This window comes from Mobula hypostoma, chromosome 3 (assembly GCF_963921235.1).
Source record: "Mobula hypostoma chromosome 3, sMobHyp1.1, whole genome shotgun sequence".
Taxonomy (NCBI): Eukaryota; Metazoa; Chordata; class Chondrichthyes; order Myliobatiformes; family Myliobatidae; genus Mobula; species Mobula hypostoma.
In genome coordinates, this window is record NC_086099.1 from 133,136,322 (window position 1) to 133,158,567 (window position 22,246).

The window sequence follows — 22,246 nt, forward strand, 5'->3', positions numbered from 1 at the left end:
CTGCCCATTACCTCCCTCTGGTGCTCCTCCCCTTTCCTTATCTTCCATGGCCTTCTGTCCTCTCCTATCAGATTCCCCCTTCTCCAGGCCCTTTATTTCTTCCACTAAACTACTTCCTGGCTCTTTACTTCACCCCTCCCCCTTCCCCTGATTTCTCCTATCACCTACTGCCTTGTACTTCCTCCTCCTCTCTCCCCACCTTCTTGCTCTAACTTCTTATCTTTTTCTTCCAGTCCCAATGATGGATCTCTCCCTGAGACATTGACTGTTTACTCTTTTCCATAGATGTTGCCTGGCCTGCCGGGTACCTCCAGCATTTTGTGTGGTTGACTTCCAAAAAATAGGCTGTTGTTTTCTGCAAGGTTGTGGTTGGAGCTTGAGAGGGTTTGTGGCAATTAAGAAGGCATTAATTAAGCAACTCCTTCCTTCTCAATGCTAGGTAGATGCTAAATTTCCAGCAGAAAAGCAAAATGGGCAACAAAGTTCTACAAAAAATGCATTCTCATGTAAATCAGGTGTTTTTCTATGGGCCAAAGTCTGTGCTAGGTCTCATAGTTGGGCACTTGGATCAGATTGAGGATTTCAAAAATATATTGTTGAAATTTTCACTGTACATAGCATACCTTCCTTCAGGATAGTGTTCCTTCTGAGTAGCTTAATAAATTTATTGAGGGAGCAGCAAATATTTACAAATTAGAAAAATCAAATTTATGAATTACAAAAATTATTTGCACACAATTATGGCCTTTGCTGGCAAAGCTTGTCCCATCCTTAATTGCCCCAACACTAAGAGATTTACTAGTCTATTTCTAAAGGCAATCACGATAACCACATTTCCATGAGTTTTAAGTGATATAAAAACCCTGATTAGGGAATGATGGCAGATTTCAAAATGGGAGAAAGCATAATAACATTCCACCACAATCTGCAGCCTCGTTCGTGGCTTGATGTCTCCATAATTACAATGAATCTCTGTTCAATGAGCAGTGGAGAAATTCCTGCTGGGAGCATCAACAGGATAATTAAAAATGAAGTATCAGCCTAACAAAGCTGATGAACTGGACCACAAGCCGAGTAATCAGCAAAAACAACAAGCAACAGATTGAGCTAAGTAATCCCACATTCGAATCAAAGCTCTGCAGTCTTGGCAATAAATAGTTGTGATTGATGCTAACAAGAGGAGAAAAATCCAAGAACATCCTCATCTCCAACAACAATAATGCACATCATGTAGGTGCCTGAAACAAGTCTAATCATTTTCAATCGTTACAGCCACAAGCACTATGTAGGCGATTCATCCCACCTTCCTCCTTAAGTCCCCGTTGTAATGTGAAACAATTTTCAGCGAATTCAATTCATTCAACCAGTTATCAAGAAATGGCTGAGAATCTGGATACAGTAAAGATAAAATGCAACAGCAGTTAAAGGAAAATAAATTATCAAGTTCCCTTGTGTAAAATAGACAGTGATGTTATTGAAAAGCCTAGTTAAACTTTTCACAGTTGCCAGCACTTAAACATACAGCTAGGAGCTCAACAGTCAGTGCCAAAAGGCAAAATCCAGCACATATCCGCTTGTGGAGATTACAACTTATCTCACTCTGGTGCACTAGTAATTGCCTCGAGCAAGGATCATGCTCCTGGGCTTTTTGACAGGGTCTTCCGAAGTCTGGTAAACCATCATCTAGAAGATGCATGTTGTCTGGTTCAAAGGACCCACAGAGTCAAGATTGCTACCATATTATTTTGAAGTAATATGCTGATTAGTACCCCTTCCCGTTCCAGTCACCTCACCTTCCATCATTCCACTGCTCCACTCTACGTCACACCACACTCTATCCCTTCACCTCTAATTGTTGTAGACAAAAGTATTACCTTACATTGGCCTTCTTTAAGCCCTTTGCAACATTCAGCAACTCTCAACCTTCTTATATCTTTTTGACATTTTAAATATGCAACTGGATAATTTTCTATTCAAATACTGGACAGTTCTTTAATAAGGGACTCCAATCACAATGCTCCAGGACTGGAGGTTGGCCTACCTGGCAAGAAATTGAGGTCTCTGTAAGAACAAGAGTCTTCTTTGTATGATGGCACCTTGGTGAAGCTTGAAATGCAGACAAATACCAATGGCTGTGCCGAGACTGTCATTGACCACGTTAAAGTTATGATGATCAGCAAAATGTGGATGCAATATATGTCGGAGATGCATGTTAGAATAATTCTGAGGCCAGGAAGCTATCACTCAGGATAACACTGATTTTCACTGAATAGTGAATAAGAAATGTTGCTCCTGTAAGATGTGGGATTGCCAGGTACATAACAGCTTCCCTGATGACTACAACTGCAGCTCCTGTCTGCCAAGGTCAAGGAACGGGAGCTGGAGATGATGTACTCAGGACCATCTGGGAGGCTGAAAATTTCATAGATAAAACTTTTACTGAGGTGGCCACAACCTGAGTGCAGCTTTCAAATAGTAGATGGGTTTACCACCAGGAAAAGTAAGGAGAGTCAGCAGTTAGTGCAAAGTTCCTTTATGACCATTTCTCCAGCAACAAGTATATCTCTCTGGATACCGCTGTGGGGATGACCCATCAGGGCACAACAGTAGCAGTCAGACCAATGGCACTGTGGCCAGTTCTGAAGCTCAGCAGGGAAGGGTAAAGTCAGTTAGAGCAATAGTGATGGGAGACGCCATAGTTATGGGGATGAACAGTAGATCCTATGACCACAGATGAGACAGTGGGATGGTGTGTTGTCTCCCAGGTGCTCGGGTCAAGGATGTCCCAGAGGAGCTGCTCTGAGGAACTGATGCAGGGGACAGGGTTTCAGATTCTTGGATAATTAGAACCTTTTCTGGGGCAGGAAGAATGGGTTGCATCTGAACTGGAGCGGAACCAATATCCTGGTCGGGAGGTTCACCAGTGGGGCTCATCATAATAATACTCTGGCATGGACTAGATGGGTGAAGGGGCTGGTTTGAGTGCTGTAGTGCTCTAGGACTCTAATCAATGGTGATTGGTAATTCAGTTATTGTCACAAGGTACTGTAAAAGCTTTTGTTTCCATGCCATCCAGACCAGTTACTCTGTCTTGGATGGTATCGATGTAGGACAAAATGAAAAAGAACAGAATGCAGCATATAGCACCATTGTAACAGGAAAAAGTACAATACTGATAGACAAAGAAATTTCAACAGCCATGAGAACATAGACTGAGATATCAAGAATTTACCTTTTTCATCTAAGAGGTCCATTCAAGAGTCTTATAACAGTGTCCTTGAGTTTGGTGGTACAATCAACGTACAATCAATAGGACTGCTCTATACTGATATTTAGGGAAAATTGTTTTACTTTGAGATGGTGTGATTTTCAATCTTTCAATATGCTTTTTGTTAGATGCAGCTGAATGTTTTGGCCTTATTTTTGCAGAATTCAATGAATTCAAGCTCCCCACCTACAGGCCACAAAACACATTGCACCATAATTCCTTCATAAGGTGCCGTGTGATTTCTACCCCAGACATAAAGGAATTCCTGGAATGAATCTATAATATATTGGAGCAGAATTACGTAATTTGGCCCATTGGGTGTGCTCTACAATTCAATCATGACTGATTTATTTTCACTCTCAACCCCTTTGTCCTGCTTTCTGCTCGTAACATTTGATATGCTTATTAATCAAGAACCTATCCACCTCTCCTTTAACTATACCCATTGCCTTAGCCTCCACAAATGTTTGTGGTGATGAATTCCACCAATTCACTATCACCTGGCTGAAGAAATTCCTCCTGATCTCTGTTCTAATGGATATCCTTCTATTCTGAGGCTGTGCTCTCCAGTCCTAGACTCCCCCCACTATAGAAAACATGTCTTTATTCCAAAGTGCATGAATATTCACTTTCCTGCATAGTATTTCATCTGCCACACCTTTTCCCACTGTATTAGTCTGTCCAACTCCTTCTGCAGACTCCATAATTCCTTAACAGTACCCACCCCTCTGCCTATCTTTGCATCATCCACAAACCTGGCCATGAATTCCATCATCCAGATCAGTAACATATAACATGAAAAGTATTAGTCCCAACACTGATCCCTGTGGAACACCACTAGTTACCAGTGGTCAATCAGAAAATGCCCCCTTTATTCCTACTCTCTGCCTTCTGCCAGTCAATCTATCTTCTGTCCATGCTGGTATCTTTTCTGAAATAACACACTCTTATGTTGTTAAGCAATCTCATGTGAGGCACCTTGTCCAAGGCCTTCTGAAAACCCACATAAATAGCATCCACTGACTCTACCTTATTTACCCCTCCTTTTTATTTCCTCAAAGAATTCCAAAAGATTTGTCGGGCAAGATTTCCCCTTAAGGAAACTGTGCTGACTTTGGCCTATTTTATTGAGTGCCTCCAAGTACCCCAATATCTCACTTTTAATGGATTCTAACATCTTTCCAACCACATAAGTAAGGCTAACTGGCCTATAATTTCCTGTATGCTGCCTCCCTCCCTTCTTAAAGAGCGGAGTGACAATAATCAAGAACCATTCCAGAATCCAGTGATTCTTGAAAGATCACTACTGATACAGTACCATCAAGGTAATCCTAGTTTTCACATAGTGAAATCTGGACTAAGTAAGAAATTCATGCCATCCATTACATAATACAAAAAAGGGAAGATGTACAAAAATATGAATATCTATTCAGCAGATTATCCTTATGTGTACATGTAACAAGAGCTCTGTGTGCCACACAGAGGAATATTGTTCCAGGAGGATCTTACTATCAAAATAAATCACTTCCAATTTTCTGCTCACTCATTTGAGTGAAAAGTTTATATGTACAATCCTGCTTGGACTCCTTTCCTCCATGATTTGTACTGAGGATCAATAATAAAATAATCTGCCATGTTCTGCTTTGCATTTAACAATCTCTTTGGATAATTTCTGGGACTAAAGGGGTGTGAATTTTGTGGTGAACAAAACGCTTGGTGAAATTCCACTGGGCCTATCCAGCAGGACTTCCCGAGATTAACTTTATTACATTTCACAGCAAGCTTCTGGCATGGATTGGGCCTGGCTATGGAAGCTTGCTGTGAACAGAGGCAGAGAATAACACAAGGCCGCAGTTCTTAAAAACTGCAGCTGCAAATTAAAGAGACTGCAGAGAGGAGCTTTGCGTTTGAACTTGCATTTAGAGTATTTCTAGACAAAAGGCAGAAAACAGTCCCTTTTTTTTATTAGTTACAAAACATACTCAGATACTTTCACAAGGCTGATTTTTTAAAACAACATTAGTGTACAATGGGTTGGTTTCAGCAACTCGCCATATCCACCAACCAAATTTCCTCTCTTCCACACCCACCACCAAAGTTATGTAGGCACATGTAGATTAAGATAATTTAGCACAACCTAGACTTTAAATTTGAGTGGATTATTCTCGTAAAATTGGTTATTTATTTGCACAATTCTAATTCACAAGTTGGGATGGGACCTCAAGACCTTTGACTTTTTTAGGTTTAATTTAGTTTCCTTTTCTTGATTTAGGTATAATGAGAGTATTCAGAAAGATGGCACTGGAAGTTATGATGTGTCATAGTGTTGAATGATTTAAATTCAAGAATGCAAATGATAATTTCCAAAATAATAAACATTACTCTTGATTCATTCTTGGCACAAGTAAATGGTCTCAATTTGACAATGTGTGCAGTACAAAGTACCGTTAAAGCAAAACAAGAATTTGTTGGAACAATTAGGTTGAGCTGAAAAGAAACGCCATCAGCTGGCTAAGTCTTTGTGTGTAGATGCTGCAAAGTTCCAGAGGCAATTTCTCTCTACCGAAAGTGAAGGAAGACCAAACTACTGATGGTTATCTTTGTGCCGTACCATCTTGGTCATCTATGGTTGCATAATGGAACTAATGCCATAATAAGGGATGTTAAACATCTTTTAGACTGTGACACCCATGGGTGGTACTCTGAGAATGAACTAGTACCTGGTTGAATTAACACACAGTCTGCTGGAATAACTCACTGGACAGCCTGAGTAGCCTACAAACCAATGGCATGAATATTGTGTTTTCCAATTTTAGCTATCCTCCCTTTCTTGTTTGTTCCCCCCCACCCCACCTGCCATCCCCTTCTCCTTCTGATTATTTAGTCCTCCCATTTTTGTTCCACCTTCCCTCACTCCTCCAGACCCCCTTCACCCATCCTTGTCCCACTTCCCCATCTGCATCCAACAAATTCACACAGAGATTTCTACCCATTACTCTCATCCGACATCCCCATCTGGTTCCAACTATTGATCACCTTCCCCCTCTAATAGTTTCCATTCTCACTTCCTTTACTGGTGTCCCTGCTGATTTCCCGCCAGCAGCTGTCTCCAGCTCCATATTCCCCTTCTCCCACCTTGCTTCACCTGTTGTTAAACACAAGAGATTCTGCAGATGCTGGAGATTTCAGCACCGCACACAAAATGCTGGAGGAACTGAGCAAGTCAGGCGGCATCAATGGAGGGGAATAAACAGTCAATATTTCAAGCTGAGATGCTCCCGGATGAAGGGCCTTGGCCTGAAATGTTGACTGTTTATCCCCGCCATACATTTTTCCATTTCTTCTTTCTTTTTGTCTGCTTCCAGGTATTATTCACCTGCCACAGTCTACCAACTCCACCCACCCCCCACTCACCTCCCCTACCTGGCTCTACCTGCTTTTCATCTTACGTCTCTCCTCAGTCCACCAATTGCCTGGCACTGCGAACACTTTGGAACCCTTTCTTAGCACTCCCCATCCCCTCACAATGCTGGCCATCTCACCTCTCCATTTTCAGTCCTGATGCAAGGTTTCGGCCCAAAGCACTGATGATTTCTTCCCTCCTATTGATGCTCCTTGGAGCTCTTCCAGCAGATTGTGCATTGCTCCGGATTTCAGCATCTCTCTCCACCCGGGAAACCAGTCAAGAGGACCATCACTCTTTGGCCTAATGAGGCAAACTCTATGCTTCAGGACAGTTTTGAATGGACTAACTGGCAAATGTTCAAGGGCGCCGCTTAAAGCGGAAGAGGCACAGGACGACATTGTTACCCCAGAAATGGTCATCTCTCACCAAACCACAAGTCCTGTCTGAATGCAGAGGTGTGCTCCCTACTAAAAGCTTGGGATGCTGCCTTCAAGTCTGGAGACAGAACAGCTCTCAGAGCAGCTGGGGAGAAGCATCCTTTCAGTTGTCAAGACGACAAAGACCGCCTACGCATAAGAAATTCAGGAACATCTGTCTGATAATGATCTCTGGCATATGTGGCTGGACATTAAGGGCATTACGCACTGCGCAACGGAGAACAGTGCTGACTGTACCAGTGACACCGTCCTCCCTGCTCTAAGCAACCTTTATGCATGATTCAAGTCGTGCAACACAATGCCGAACAGAAAAGCTACACCCCCACCCTCACCACACACACCCCCGCCCCGCGATGAGCAGCCACTGTCTGTAACAGCAGCAGATGTGAGAAAGGCTCTGTACCAAGTTGGCGCCTGTAGGGCAGCCAGGCCAGACAGCACCCCAAGCTGAGTACTCAGGCAATGTGCAGACCAGCTCACTGATGTCTTCACAGACATCTTCAAAATTTCATTCACCCATGCTGCTGTCCCCACGTGCTTCAAATCAGCCACCATCATCCCTGTACCAACATCTACACCTTCAGAACTAAATGACGACTACTCGGTGGCACTGATGCCAATCATCATGAAGTGCTTCGACTGGCTGATAATGGCACACATCAAAAACTCCATTCCTGCGACACTGGGCACTCACCAATCTGCTTACCAACAGAACTGCTCTACGACAGATGCCACAGCATCTGTATTGCACCTGGCCCTGACACATCTAGGAAATGAGGACACATATTTCAGAATGCTGTTTCTAGATTTCAGTTCAGTATTCAACTCTTTTCCCCACAGATGTTCGTAAATAAACTCCTACTCCTCAGTTTAAATACACCACTGTGCAACTGGTGTTGGACTTCAAAACAACAGACCCCAGGCAGTCAGGATAAACAATGCCCCCTTCCCCCCAACCCCTCAGAGCTGTGTACTAAGCTCACTGCTGTACACTGTGCTCACACGACTGCACGGCCAAACACCTAAATAATCACATTATCAAATTTGCTGATGACATGACAGTGTGGGGCTCATCACCAACAGCGATGGCATGGCCTACAGAGAGGAGACTGAAGAACTTGAGGCCTGGTGCCAGGCAAGTAACTTCTTCCTCAATGTCAACAAGACAAAGGAGTTGGTCATTAACTTCAGGACCAGCTCCCACAAATCACACCCTTCTTTACATCAGCAGTGCTGGAGTTGAAACTGTGAAGAACTTCTAACACCAGAAGATCATAAGACCTGGGAGCAGAATTAAGCCATTCTGCTCAATGCTCTGCCATTCCATCATGGCTGATTTATTACCCCTCTTAATTCCATTATCCTGCCTTCTCTCTGTAACCTTTGATGCCCTGATTAATCAAGAACCTATCAACCTCCATCTTAAATATACCCAATGATATTTCCTGTACAGCTGTCTGTGCAAAGAATTCTACAGATCCACTACCTTCTTGCTAAATAAATTTTTCCTCATCTCTGATCTAAATGGACATCCCTCAATTTTGAGGCTGTGCCCTCTAGACTCCCCCACTATACGAAACATCCTCTCCATATCCACTCCACTGAAACCTTTCAACATTCGAGAGGTTTCAGTAGATCCCTTTTCATCCTTCTGAACTCCAGCAAGTATAGACCAGAGCGATAAAATGCTCCTTATATGTTAACTCTTTCATTTCTGGGACCATTCTCATGCACCTCCTCTGAACCTCATCCTTAATAATAGACTCCAGCAACTTTCTAAACTCTGAAGTTGGACTAACTGGCCTATAATTTCCTTTCTTTTGCCTCCCTCCCTTCTTAAAGTGGAGTGACATTCGCAATTTTCCAGTCCTCAGGAACCATTCTAGAATCTAATGATTCGTGAAAGATCATTACTAATGTCTTCACAATCTCATGAGCTCTTTCAGAAGCCTGGGGTATGGTCCATCTAGTCCAGTTGACTTACCTATCTTCAGACTTTTCAGTTTTCCAAGCAACAACAATCACTTCTGCCCCGTGACACTCTCGCAACTCCTGGGAGTGCACATCTCGAACGATCTCTCATGATGCCAGAACCCATCCTACACAATCAGGAAAGCTTATCAACGCCTCTTTCTGAGAAGGTTGAAGAGAGCAGGGGTATGCTTATTTACACTCACATCCTATAGATGCGCAGTGGAGAGTATCCTAACGTTCCATCACTGCATGGTACAGAAACTGCATTGCAGCAGGCAGGAAGACTCTACAACGGACAGTCAAAACTGTCCAATGCATCAGTGGCACTAGTCTACCCACCATCAATGACGTGTATACAGAAACGAGTCAGGAAAGGGCCAGGAACTTTATAAAGGATCCCTTTCAGTCTGCTCATGGATTGTTTGTCCCATTCCTATCTATGTAGCATCTAAACCAGGACCACCAAACTCAATAGCAGTTACCTCCCCCAAGCAGTTAAGTTCATTAACACCTCCACTAAACTAAACTCTTCTAACTAAACACCCACTAACTAACTTGGATCTCCCCCTCCCCCCTCCCACTTTCAAATCTCTTACTAGCTCTTCCTTCAGTTAGTCCTGACGAAGGGTCTCAGCCCGAAATGTTGACTGTACCTCTTCCTAAAGATGCTGCCTGGCCTGCAGCGTTCACTAGCAACTTTGATATGTGTTGCTTGAATTTCCAGCATCTGCAGAATTCCTCGTGTTTACGTACCCACTAACTAACCATTTTACACACCCTACAACAACTACTTTATCATTCCTGTCAGAGTCACCTTATCTACAGACAGTCCTGCGCCCACTGTCACTTTATGGACATACAATCAATGTATATAAACTATCTTATGTATTTATATTTATCATTTTTTTAAATATTGTGTTCTTATTGAGCTTTTTTGTGCTTCATTGCATTTGGAGTAACAATTATTTCATTCTCTTTTACATTTGTGTATTGGAAATGACAGTAAACAGTCTTTGATCTTGAAACCAGGCTGGATTGTGGTTGGAGTAGGTGATATAACTCACTGACCACATTCTTGGTGAAGACGTGTCAAATACATTCTTCTTCACTATTACTGATAAATGAGAAGGATCCACTGTGAGTGTGATCACCTCCCTCATTTCACGTCTATGCTTGTCTGCACTTCCTTATCCTTCTGACACAATGGTCAATCTCCCGTGACAGTATGGTAGCTGCCATGAGGGCTGATATATACTGCCTATAAGGGAGAAAATGCCTCAGGAAACAATGAGCTCCCTAGTAGAATAAACCAGGATGCAAACTGCAGGCAATGAATTAACTACTTAAGACAATGAACTTGAAATACTTTCAAAGAGAAATTTTTCAAGCCCATGGAAAAGGAGGGTCTTCCAAAATCATTCCCAGAATTAAGGTTGATGTCCAACAGAAATTCTATGTTGATTTAACAATTAAATGAAGACCCTACTTATTAATTTCCACAAAATCCAATTTCTTTATCTTGCTTCAAATAATATTATTGATGCTGGATGGCATCACTGTGTCCCCACTCAGCCACGACCTAGTATCCACTACACCACTTCCTTCCCCTGTTATGCCCAAGTACTGAAGAAACTGGGGTCATAACTGTATTAATTTTGTTTTCCAGGGTTTGGGAGTTACTGGAAAGTTTATTGTCTATCTCTAAATGCCTTAACAAGATGGTGGTGAGCCATCTTCTTCAGCTATTCTCATAGAGCCACTGGGAAGAGACCTCTCAAATTTCTTCAGATTCAAATAAAGTTACAATATAGCAATACCACCTTTCTCTATCCTACTTGTTACTTCTTCAGAGAATTCCAAAAGCTTTGTCAGGTAAGATTTTCCCTTAAGCAAGTCATGCTGACTTCGCCCCATTTTATTATGTGCCTCCAAGTACCCCAAAACCACATCTTTAACAATCGACTCCAACATCTTCCCAACCGCTAAGGTCAGACTAAATGGCCTATAATTTCCTTTCTTCTGCCTCTCTCCCTTCTTGGAGTGACATTTGCAATTTTTCAGTCCTCCCGATCCATGCCAGTATCTAGTGATTCTTAGAAGATCACTACCAATACCTGCACAATCTGTTCAGCCGCCTCTTTTAGAACCCTGTGGTGTAGACCATCTAGTCCAGGTGATTTGTCTACCTTCAGGCCTTTCAATGGCAACTAGTAATGGCAATTTTACTCACTTCTGCCCCCAACACTCTTGAACTTCCAGCATGTTGCTAGTGTCTCCCACAGTGAAGACTAATGCAAAATACTTATTCATTTTGACTGCCATTTCCTTATCTCCCATTACTAGATCAACAGCAATGTTTTCCAGCAGTCCGATATCCACTCTTACCTCTAGTTTACTTTTTATATATCTGAAGAAACTTCTGGTTTCCTCTTAAATCTTATTGGCTAGTTTACCTTTGTATTCCATCTTTTCCCTCTTTATGAGTTTTTTAGTTGCCTTCTGTTGGTTTTTTCAAAGCTTCCCAATCCTCTAATTTTTGTTCTATTATATGCCCTCTCTTTGGATTTTATGTTGACTTTGACTTCTCAATCACAATAATTTTCTTCTGTGGAAGGTATGACTACAACCATTTGAGTATTTTTCCCATGGTGTTAGCTTTAGTTGGCAGATTATTGGCGAGTAAAGTTTGCAGATGACACCAACAGTCAGAACCATCTCTATTTCCTGAGGAGACTGAGGTCCTTTAACATCTGCCAGACGATGCTGAGGATTTTCTACGAGTCTGTGGTGGCCAGTGCGATCATGTTTGCTGTTGTGTGCTGGGGCAGCAGGCTGAGGGTAGCAGACACCAACAGAATCAACAAACTCATTCGTAAGGCCAGTGATGTTGTGGGGATGGAACTGGACTCTCTGACGGTGGTGTCTGAAAAGAGGATGCTGTCTAAGTTGCATGCCATCTTGGACAATGTCTCCCATCCACTACATAATGTACTGGTTGGGCACAGGAGTACATTCAGCCAGAGACTCATTCCACTGAGATGCAACACAGAGCATCATAGGAAGTCATTCCTGCCTGTGGCCATCAAACTTTATAACTTCTGCCTTGGAGAGTCAGACACCCTGAGCCAATAGGCTGGTCCTGGTCTTATTTCCTGGCCTAATTTACATATTACTATTTAATTATTTATGGTTTTATTACTATTTAATTATTTCTGGTGCAACTATAATGAAAACTAGTTTCCCCCGGGATCAATAAAGTATGACCATGACTATGACTATTGGTGGTATCGTATGTAGAAGACAGTGATGGAGATTGTAAGGATACAACAAGATATAGAACAACTGGGTAAGTGAACAAGGGCATCATGATGGAATTTAACTTGTGCAAATTGGAAGTAAAGCATTTTGTAAGTTAAACAAGGTCACATGTACAGTAGGCTTAAAGTGAGCAGGAATATAGTTAAAGGATCTGAGTACCTGTTTCACACAGAAGGTAGTGGATATATGGAATGAGCCTCCAGATGAAATGATAGAAGCAGATACCATTATAATATTTAAAAATCATATGGAAAGGTTGAGAGAGAACCGGGCCAAACACAGGCAAATGGAATTAGCATAGTTAAATGTCTTGGTTGTCTTGATAGGTTGAGTTGACGAGTGTGATTTTATACCATATACAAACTATGAATCTAGACATGTTGCCTGGCAGCATTGTTGATGACGCTTTCCTTCATTTTGCTAATGATTGCAACTGATAGGACAGCAATAAGCCAGACTAGATTTTTCCTGCTTCTTGTGAATAGGACATTCAGGAGATGCTAATTCAGTAGTATATAGATAGAGCAATTCAGAATTAGAATTTACTGGGGAAAAAGAAACAAAAGTTCCACACCCATTTAAAAGCATTTCTCCCCCTTCGGCAAAGTTCTTGTTCCAGGACAGAGCAAGATTCCAAACATGCTGACTACTCCTAATTGTAGGCCTTTGCCTGGAGCCCAGTGGGAGAAGAAGAACCTAATACAATCCCCCAGCAACTACTCTGGGATTTTCCCTGCTGAACCTATAGCAGATTTGGCTTAGAGCAGAAACACTGAGTTTATTCAGTTCGATGCGAGTAAGTTTCAGGTAGTTATTTTTCATTAATTAATTTCACTTAAGTATTTTTAAGTATTTCTAAGTGCTTTAAGTGAAACTAAATATCTTAATTTGGTTGTATTTTTAAAATTATTTTATTCTCAATTCTTTCATTATCCTTCAATGATTTTTATATCCTTTTGAATATTAGGAACAGTAAATGTGATTGATTTTGTTATTTTTTAAATACTTTATTTTTGTTGTTTCACATTTAACTGATTTTTTTACACTTTTGAATGTTAGGTAGATCAAAGATTATTCAAAGTATTAGACAGGTTTTGACAGGCAGTATCATGGGAAGTGAGTTAGATAGCTATCACCCATCCCCGCCTATATGCCCCAGCTGGCAGTATTTTGGTGTAAGAGCCCTGCCTCTCCAGTATAAGGAATACTTGGAAGCATACATACAGATGTGGAAAAGCTAAGGCTGCACTCAACATGCACATCAGTAACAAGTTACTTCCCATTCTTCTAAAGTCATTGTGTTTTTCTCAATATGTCTTCATGAACAATTTTGTCATCTCAATAATCCATCTATACTGCATGACTCTAAGGCATATACAGTACATACATCCTTGGGCATGAAGACCAAAACACTTGGAGTGCTACAAACACTGTCTCATCAAAGTTCCATATACAAACTCCATTTCCAGAAAAGTTGGGATATTTTCCAAAATGCAATAAAAACAAAAATCTGTGATATATTAATTCATGTGAACCTTTATTTAACTGACAAAAGTACAAAGAAAATATTTTCAATAGTTCTACTGACCAACTTAATTGTATTTTGTAAACATACACAAATTTAGAATTTGATGGCTGCAATACATTCAACAAAAGTTGGGACAGAGGCATGTTTACCAATGTGTTACATCACCTTTCCTTTTAATAACACTTTTTAATCGTTTTGGAACTAAGGATAGTAATTGTAGTAGATTTGCAATTGGAGATTTTGCCCATTCTTGCTTGATATAAGACATCAGCTGCTCAACAGTCCGTGGTCTCAGTTGTCTGATTCTCCTCTTCATGATGCGCCATGCATTTTCAATAGGAGATAGATCTGGACTGGCAGCAGGCCAGTCAAGCACACGCACTCCGTGTCTACAAAGCCACACTGTTGTAGCCCGTGTAGAATGTGGTCTGGCATTGACCTGCTAAAATAAGTATGGACGTCCCGGGAAGAGACGTCGCCTTGATGGCAACACATGTCTCTCTAAAATCCTAATATACGCCTCAGAGTCAATGGTACCTTCACATACATGCAACTCGCCCATGCCGTGGGCACTGATGCACCCCCATACCATCACAGATGCTGGCTTTTGCACTTTTTGCTGATAACAAGCTGGATGGTCGTTTTCATCTTTGGCACGGAGAACTCGACGCCCGTTTTTTCCAAAAACTACCTGAAATGTGGACTCATCTGACCACAGCACACGGTTCCACAGTCTTTTGGTCCATCTGAGATGAGCTCGGACCCAGAGAACTCGCCGGCGATTCTGCATAGAGTTGATGTATGGCTTCCTCCTTGCGTAATGCAGTTTTAAGTTGCATTTCCGGATGCAGGGACGGACTGTGTTGATTGACAATGGTTTTCCGAAGTACTCCCGAGCCCAGGTGGCTACAATTGTCACAGTAGCATGACGATTTCTTAGGCAGTGCCGCCTGAGAGCTTGAAGATCACGCACATTCAACAGTGGTTTCCAACCTTGCCCTTTACGCACTGAGATGTCTCTGAATTCTCTGAATCTTTTCACAATATTATGTACTGTAGATGTTGAAAGACCTAAATTCTCTGCAATCTTGCGTTGAGAAATGTTCCTTTTGAACTGACTAACAATTCTCTCACGAATTTTGGCACAAAGGGGTGAGCCACGACCCATCCTTGCTTGCAAAGACTGAGCCTTTGATGGATGCTACTTTTATACCCAGTCATGATACCTCACCTACTACCAATTAGCCTGCTTAATGTGGTTTCTTCCAAACCGGTGTTACTTGAATATTCTGTGCACTTTTCAATCTTATTTTAACTCTGTCCCAACTTTTGTTGAGTGTGTTGCAGCCATCAAATTCTAAATTTGTGTATATTTACAAAATACAATTAATTTGGTCAGTGAAACTATTGAAAATCTTTTCTTTGTACTTTTGTCAGTTAAATAAAGGTTCACATAAATTCACATATCACAGATTTTTGTTTTTATTGCATTTTGGAAAATATCCCAACTTTTCTGGAAATGGGGTATAGCTGGCCTTCAACTGATAAGAAGTACAGGTTAAATTATCTTCATCACAAGCTGCATGATAACAAATTTTTCTAAAAAGTAGTGCAAACCAAACACCACATGTCTGACATAAACTATGAATCTATAAGTGTTGCCTGGCAGCATTGTTGATGATGCCTTCCTTCATTTTGCTAATGATTGCGACTGATTAGACAGCAATAAGCCAGTATGCTATTATGTTACTCTTGTTCTAAGCCAGGAATTTATCTTTGCATTATTTATTTAATACAGGGACTCTAACTTTTGAGCAGCCTATAGACAGACTACAGACTCACTTTCAAGGAGCCTACAACTTATGTTCTCAATATTATTTATTTTATTTGCACAATTAGTCTTTTTTGCACATTTGTTGTTTGTTAGTCTTTATTTATAAATTATAAATTGCTCATGAACTATGTTGTGTTTCTTTAAGAAAATGAATCTTAAGATAGTATACAGTAACATGTATGTACTTTGATAATAAATTTGACATTGACTTTGCCTTTGAAGTGAATAGGTTCATTACAATTTAGAGACTTGAGCACAAAACCTCAGCTGACTCTTCAACATAATATTCATATAGTGATGTAAATGTAAAATATCTGATTTTATAAAAGAACTTTCCAGTGTTCTGGCCAAATTCTCCCTTAATCAATGTCATAAAATCGGACTTTTCTGGTCACATCTCTCAGCAACATTGAAGCAGTTTGCTCTGTGCTATGATTTGGCTCTCTAACAGCCCGTATTAACTGTAAAGTTGCTTTAGAATATCCTGAGGCAGTACAAGTTGCTATATAAATGTAAATCGTTCTTCCTCTATTATTCTAGTAAACTCCTATTGTGTTCCCTTGTTTCACTGTTTAGTCATCCTAAAACATCCTAAATTCTGCTGATATGTGACCAGAAGAGCCTGTTTCTGTGCTGTATGAGTCTACAACTAATCACTCCCCTTTAAAATACTCCTTAAAATCTACCCCTTGACAAAATCTTTGATTACCTATCATAATATTTTCAATGTGCCAGTACGTGAGTCTCTCTCATTGTGTCACAGAACTACTGAGAAGTCCCTAAGAATGACTTGGCTATGTTAAAGGTGCTGTATCAATTGAAGTTGTAGTTGTAAATGCAGAAATAGGAATAATATTTCCATTCCGTTACTTCATTCCTTTGTCCAGTGATGGAATCTCATGTACCAGTTATCTCCAATGTAGAATGAAATTCTTGGGGTCTGAATATATAAGCTTGTCTACTTCTTTAGGGAAGGAACAAAAAAAAATAGACGGACATGGACAAGGACGTGGTAAGCATAAATAAACTAGCGGGAAGAACCGTTCAGAAATATGTAGGTATTCAATAATAAAAGCAAAATATTAATGGAACAGCTACTCAACAGTATGCATTTAATGAGCTGAAAAGAAATAAAATGAAAAATGCAAAACTTCAGTAAATTTTCAGATCTGGTGCCAAAATGCCAAGTGCAAACTTCGTGGATGAACTTGTAATGAAATAAGTGCTAACAAATGCCAGAATGGAAAAGTCAGCTTGGTTCCAGGAATAAAAAAAACAGCTTCCCTTGAAAAACTTCAACCATGTTCAGGCAATTAACTCCAATTTCTGTATGCTAACATCATCGTAACTAACGATACAATGGCTTTTAGTGCAATGTGAAATGTAAATTCAAACAAATCCATACATGGACTGAACACAAACTGCTGGAATCAGGTATTTTCAACTGTCGTGTGAAGTGATAATTAAAATTTTAACTCATAAAAACTAACTTACTTTCCATGAAATGTTTTCCACAATGTGATGACTGAAGATTTTTTTGTGGTGAAGAGGATGGCAGTGATGTGGAGCGGGTTAGAGTGTTGGATCTGTTGGTGGAGAGGATAATGAATTAGGTTCATACTAACAAATATTTGGAAAATTAAGGTAACTTTGACACTGAAAATTTTTAAAAAGTATAGTTGAGTGAGCAAACTCCCTTGCTCCTGTAGCTTTCCTAACTAAATCCTTTCACTGAAACATCCTGAAGGATTTGATATATAAGAGGAAATAGTCTCTCTGTTAAGGCTGGGGGTTGGAGGGGCGGGGGAAAGATGTGTGATAACACCGCTTGCTGCAAAATTTACTGTATATTACAAGCCAGACAGTAATCTGAAAATAGGTTAGACTAGATGAATTTTAGACAAGCTTGTGCTTGCAGCTTTAGAGCAATACAAACTCTATAAGGGAATTCTAGCTTTAATTCATCCAAAGTGAATCAAGATTATCTTATAAACACTGTTTTATTTTGAACATGTACTATAACTGCAGACAAGAGTAAACAAAAAAAAATGTCAAAAACAGGAACAACATTATTTGAATTATCTGCCTTTCATTTTGAGTGGAGATGTTATGTTAAAGGCAATATGTAATGCAAAGACTCTATAATTATTGCTGTTTTATTTACATGATGATAATGTATTTTCAGATGTAACTCCAGTACAGCACAGGAGCAGGCACTCTTCACTTGTGCAGTATTACTTTCAAATCTATAAAGATATTGTAGTCCCAAGAATGGGTCAGCATCTATGTTATACTTTTGTTTCATTTCAAAGCGATGGTACTGTCAAACTTGACAGTATGCTATTGAAAAGCAAAACAAAAGTTGACAGTTCCTGTTTTCAGCATTTTTGTTTATTCTCAGACTTCGGCATCTTCATTTTTTGTTTGGTTTTTAACAGTCGCTGAGGTTGTTGAGTACACTGTAACCAGTTTTTTAACAAGTACTGAGTCATAATTATTTCTGAACGTCAATACCAGACGGTATACCTCATATTGGTACTAGTGATATTGAAAAACCAATCTGTTTTTCAGGCTGCAATATAATCCAGTATGGAACATAATGTAATGATCTGGTAGTGAACAGTTTATATAAAGATCAGATATTGAAAAGGATTCATTATGATTTAATATTAAGTAAGGGAGATAATGTTGAAAACAGGACAGATCTCATATGGTCTGGTTTTCATCAGGGCATACAATATCCATTATTACGATTTATACTTATGGGATACTGGTCAAAGTGCATACTGACTTTAATCTAGGTAGGATTCACAATGATTTGATATTGGGAACAGTCCACAATGATTTAATATTGAGCAGGATGTAAATAACTTAATATTGAGTGAAAAATATATGCAGATTATAATTCATGATGAAAGTATAATGTCCTGATTCTGGGGCAGGTCTGTACTGATATGTAACTGGGCAGAATGTATAATGATCCGATATGAGGGAGGGTGTATGGTGGCCCAGTATTGGTTTGGATAAATGATGATGTGGTATTTCGTAGGGAGTATTGTGATCTAATAGAGATAGGGTGTGTAATGATAGCCAAGATATATAGTGGTTTTCTTTTGAGAGTGGTGTACGATTTCTGAACTTCAAAGTTCAAAGTTCAAAGTAAACTTATTATCGAAGTACACTTATATCACCATATACAACCCTGAGATTCATTCCCTTGCAGGCATTTGCAGTGAATGAAATAAATACAATAGAATGAAAGAAAAGTTACACACAGAGACTGATGAACAACCAATGTGCAAAGAAGACAATGTATGCAAATACAGAGAAACAAATAAATATATAGTCAGATAAAAATAACATCCATAAATTTCATTTTCAGCATTCTCTCTTTATATCATCAACACTCAATCTTGTTAAGTCTCATTGTGGGCTATCTTCATTTACTTACGTTACTCACTTATTCAATTACTTTGCCCTGCTACTACTGACTTCTTATCTTCATTATCATCATCTCCAGCATCAATTTGTTCAATAGTTTCCTTGGCATTCATTGATGTCAACTCACATAAACTTCTCTTAGTCCAAACCAGTTCTCACTCTGCCAAAAATTCTCCCATTAGCTGTTCGTGCCAAGTTCCTTTGGTGTACAGTTTCCTAGCAAATCAATTTAACTTTGAACCTCTTTCTCTTCCTTCAGTTTCTCCAAACTCCCACTTTAGCCTATTTGGGAAATCTTTTCCAGCAACATTACCCACCACAATGGAGTGAAAATAAAGTGTGTTTTATAAAGGCTATGAAGTCTTCCCACCCAGATAACCATACAAGTGGCAAAGGTAAAGATCAATCCCAATTTATCAACATTTCAATGTGCACATTGGTGGCACTGATTAGCACTTTGGGGACCAAGGATAAATTGTGCACTTAGAATTACTAGGCAATGCAATAATGTTCAAACACTTAATTCTGCTTATCCCATTCCTGTGGAAAGGTTTGACTTAACTGGATACCTTCAAGCTGAGGAAGAATGAATGAATGCCCTTGTCTGCTTTCATTTACAATATTAATTTACATAATTACTTCACCCCACTGCTGCTGATGTCTTATCTTCGTTGTTATCATCTTGAGCATCAATTTATCCAGTAATATCCTTGGTACTCATCCATGTCAACTCACATAAACTTCAGTTACAACAAACAAACCTGTACCAATTCCCACTCTGCAAAGAAATTGTCTACTTTCTGCCATTTAAATTAAAGAGTAATGGATGAATGAAATGCTTTCCTCAAGGCTTACACTGTCTATTGTCCTCTTAGACTTCCAGTGCTTCAAATAAAACACAATTTTTGCAGACAATATTAATATATTTGAACAAACAAAACTAGACATTAGAGAAACAATTTTGCTTATGAGATTGATTTTCCTATCTTGTCAAAGTTTAATTAGTTCATTAACAGTCTTGATTTTATTCACGGCTTGCTAGGTCATGCATGGACCTTAATACACAGGAAATACTCAGTGTAGCATCAGCTTGCAATTGGACCATTTTAACTGCTTATAAAACTAACTGCCACTCAAACCCGGTAAGCAGGATTTTGTTCATCAAAATGCTGCTGCCGCCAGGTACTCAGGGAAATTATTCCCAGCACAGTGGTAACTTTCAAGATAAGGTTGACGTGTCTGTATTCAAGCATGGTAGGGAGGTTCTGGTGGAATCTAGGTCACAGGAGGTGCTATTATGGGACAATGTATTATCCCAGTTTGCAAAAAAAATCTTCAAAAATTTAAATATTTCCTTGGCTTATTTTGTCCCAAATTACTCACTGACAAGTTTTAGTGATGGCTGTTGTACCAGGTACCAAAGACCAAATCACACTGGGGCCCAAACTATTATCAGCAGAGTCTGTTATTTGAATATTAATCAGATGCTTGCCTACCTAAGTCAGACACCACTACCCTAGCAAAAGCTCGACACTTAAAATGGCAGTGAGCAGAAGGTTATTGGGAAAGTAGTAAGAAGCAGAAATCCACAGTCTTTGCTACTTACGTGCCTGCTTCCCGCGAGGAAGACAGGGTGAACTTCAGGACTTTATTATTCAACCCTTTCTTCTGTACAATAATCAGAAATTTTTCAAATTGGAAGTAAATATCAAGTTCACAATCTGAACAATACATCTTTCATCATCAAACTGTGTGAACAAAACATGAAAATAACCCATTTTGAATGTTTTACATGGTAAACAATACAATTAAAGGTAAGAGTAAGTAAGGTTATTTGGACTTGCATTATTATCATATTTAATTATCAGAGGCAGGGGGTAAGTGTTTTACTTAGCAGGTCCTTGGGACATTGAATGACTACAGGCTTTCTAAAACAACCACACAAACATACTGACTAGCTGCCTACCAGCCTTAGGGTCAAGCCTGAGATGAAAAAGATAAGATAATTAGCTGTAATGAAATCCAGAAGTCTGGAGCTTTCTTTGGGCAGAGCGTGTGGAAGTGAGCTTAATTCAAACCAGTTCAACTCTGAGCCCACTCCTGTGACTTTGATATCGTTTGAAGTTATAAAAGTGTTTGGTGCACCATTAGCCTGCTGGGCTCAGCCTCCTTGGTTACCTTAATTATCAGACTTTACAGCCGACTTTACTGCACAGGAAAGGAGCCATTATATGTTTCATCAACATTGGCTGTTTTTGGATTTTAGGAAAAGCGAGGGTAAAGGTCACTATGCAAAGCAGAGACGATAGATGAACTGGTTAGAGCTTATTTTAAAAAAACTTTCAGCAAAATCTTATAGCAGTGCTACACTTTCAAGCACTATGCACTATGCACAAAATAGTCTTACAACAGCGAGAGTTACTTTGGAAGTACATGAAAGAACTTTACCTTCCCATTTAAATCTTTGTGCAATCCACCTGATTGCCTCAATCACGATTTCTTTTTGTTTTAGTGATGGTGGCAGCTGGATTGATGCAATGGGTGATCTTGAAGGGGCTAATGAAGTGGAACAAGAGTTTGTGTGAGTCAATGTGCAGGGGTACATCTCAGCAGGACAGATTGACATGGTCCCCAGGCTGGAGTTATCTGGCTGGATGCCAATGCCGGTTGAACTGGCAGCAGTACATAGGTATGGTTGGCAGTGAGGATGGCCCTCCGTGCCCTCTTCCAAGCACCCTGCTGCAGTGAACCAGCGCACTGGCAGAAGGGACCTCCATTGTGGGCTCCTCCGTGGGGAGCAACAGGGGTTAGTAACCATGAAGCTCTTCAAAGGGCGACAACCTGTGGCAGAGGAGGTGTGTAGATTGTAGGACAGACCGGCCCAGAGCAGATCCGTCTTCCATCTGGAAGGGACAGAGGTGGCTAAGCATCACAGAAACTTCTCCACTTGCTGATTGACTCTTTCTGACTGACGGTTAGTCTGCAGATGATAGCCATAGGACAGACTCATTGAGGTGTGGAGGATGAAGCAGAAGTTTTA

General features: G+C 40.1%; 1 pseudogene; it reads left to right on the top strand.

The window, feature by feature from the left end:
• Positions 1-21,791, top strand: part of LOC134343743 (uncharacterized) — a 49,981-nt pseudogene extending 28,190 nt beyond the window's left edge.
• The last annotated feature ends 455 nt before the right edge of the window (positions 21,792-22,246 follow it).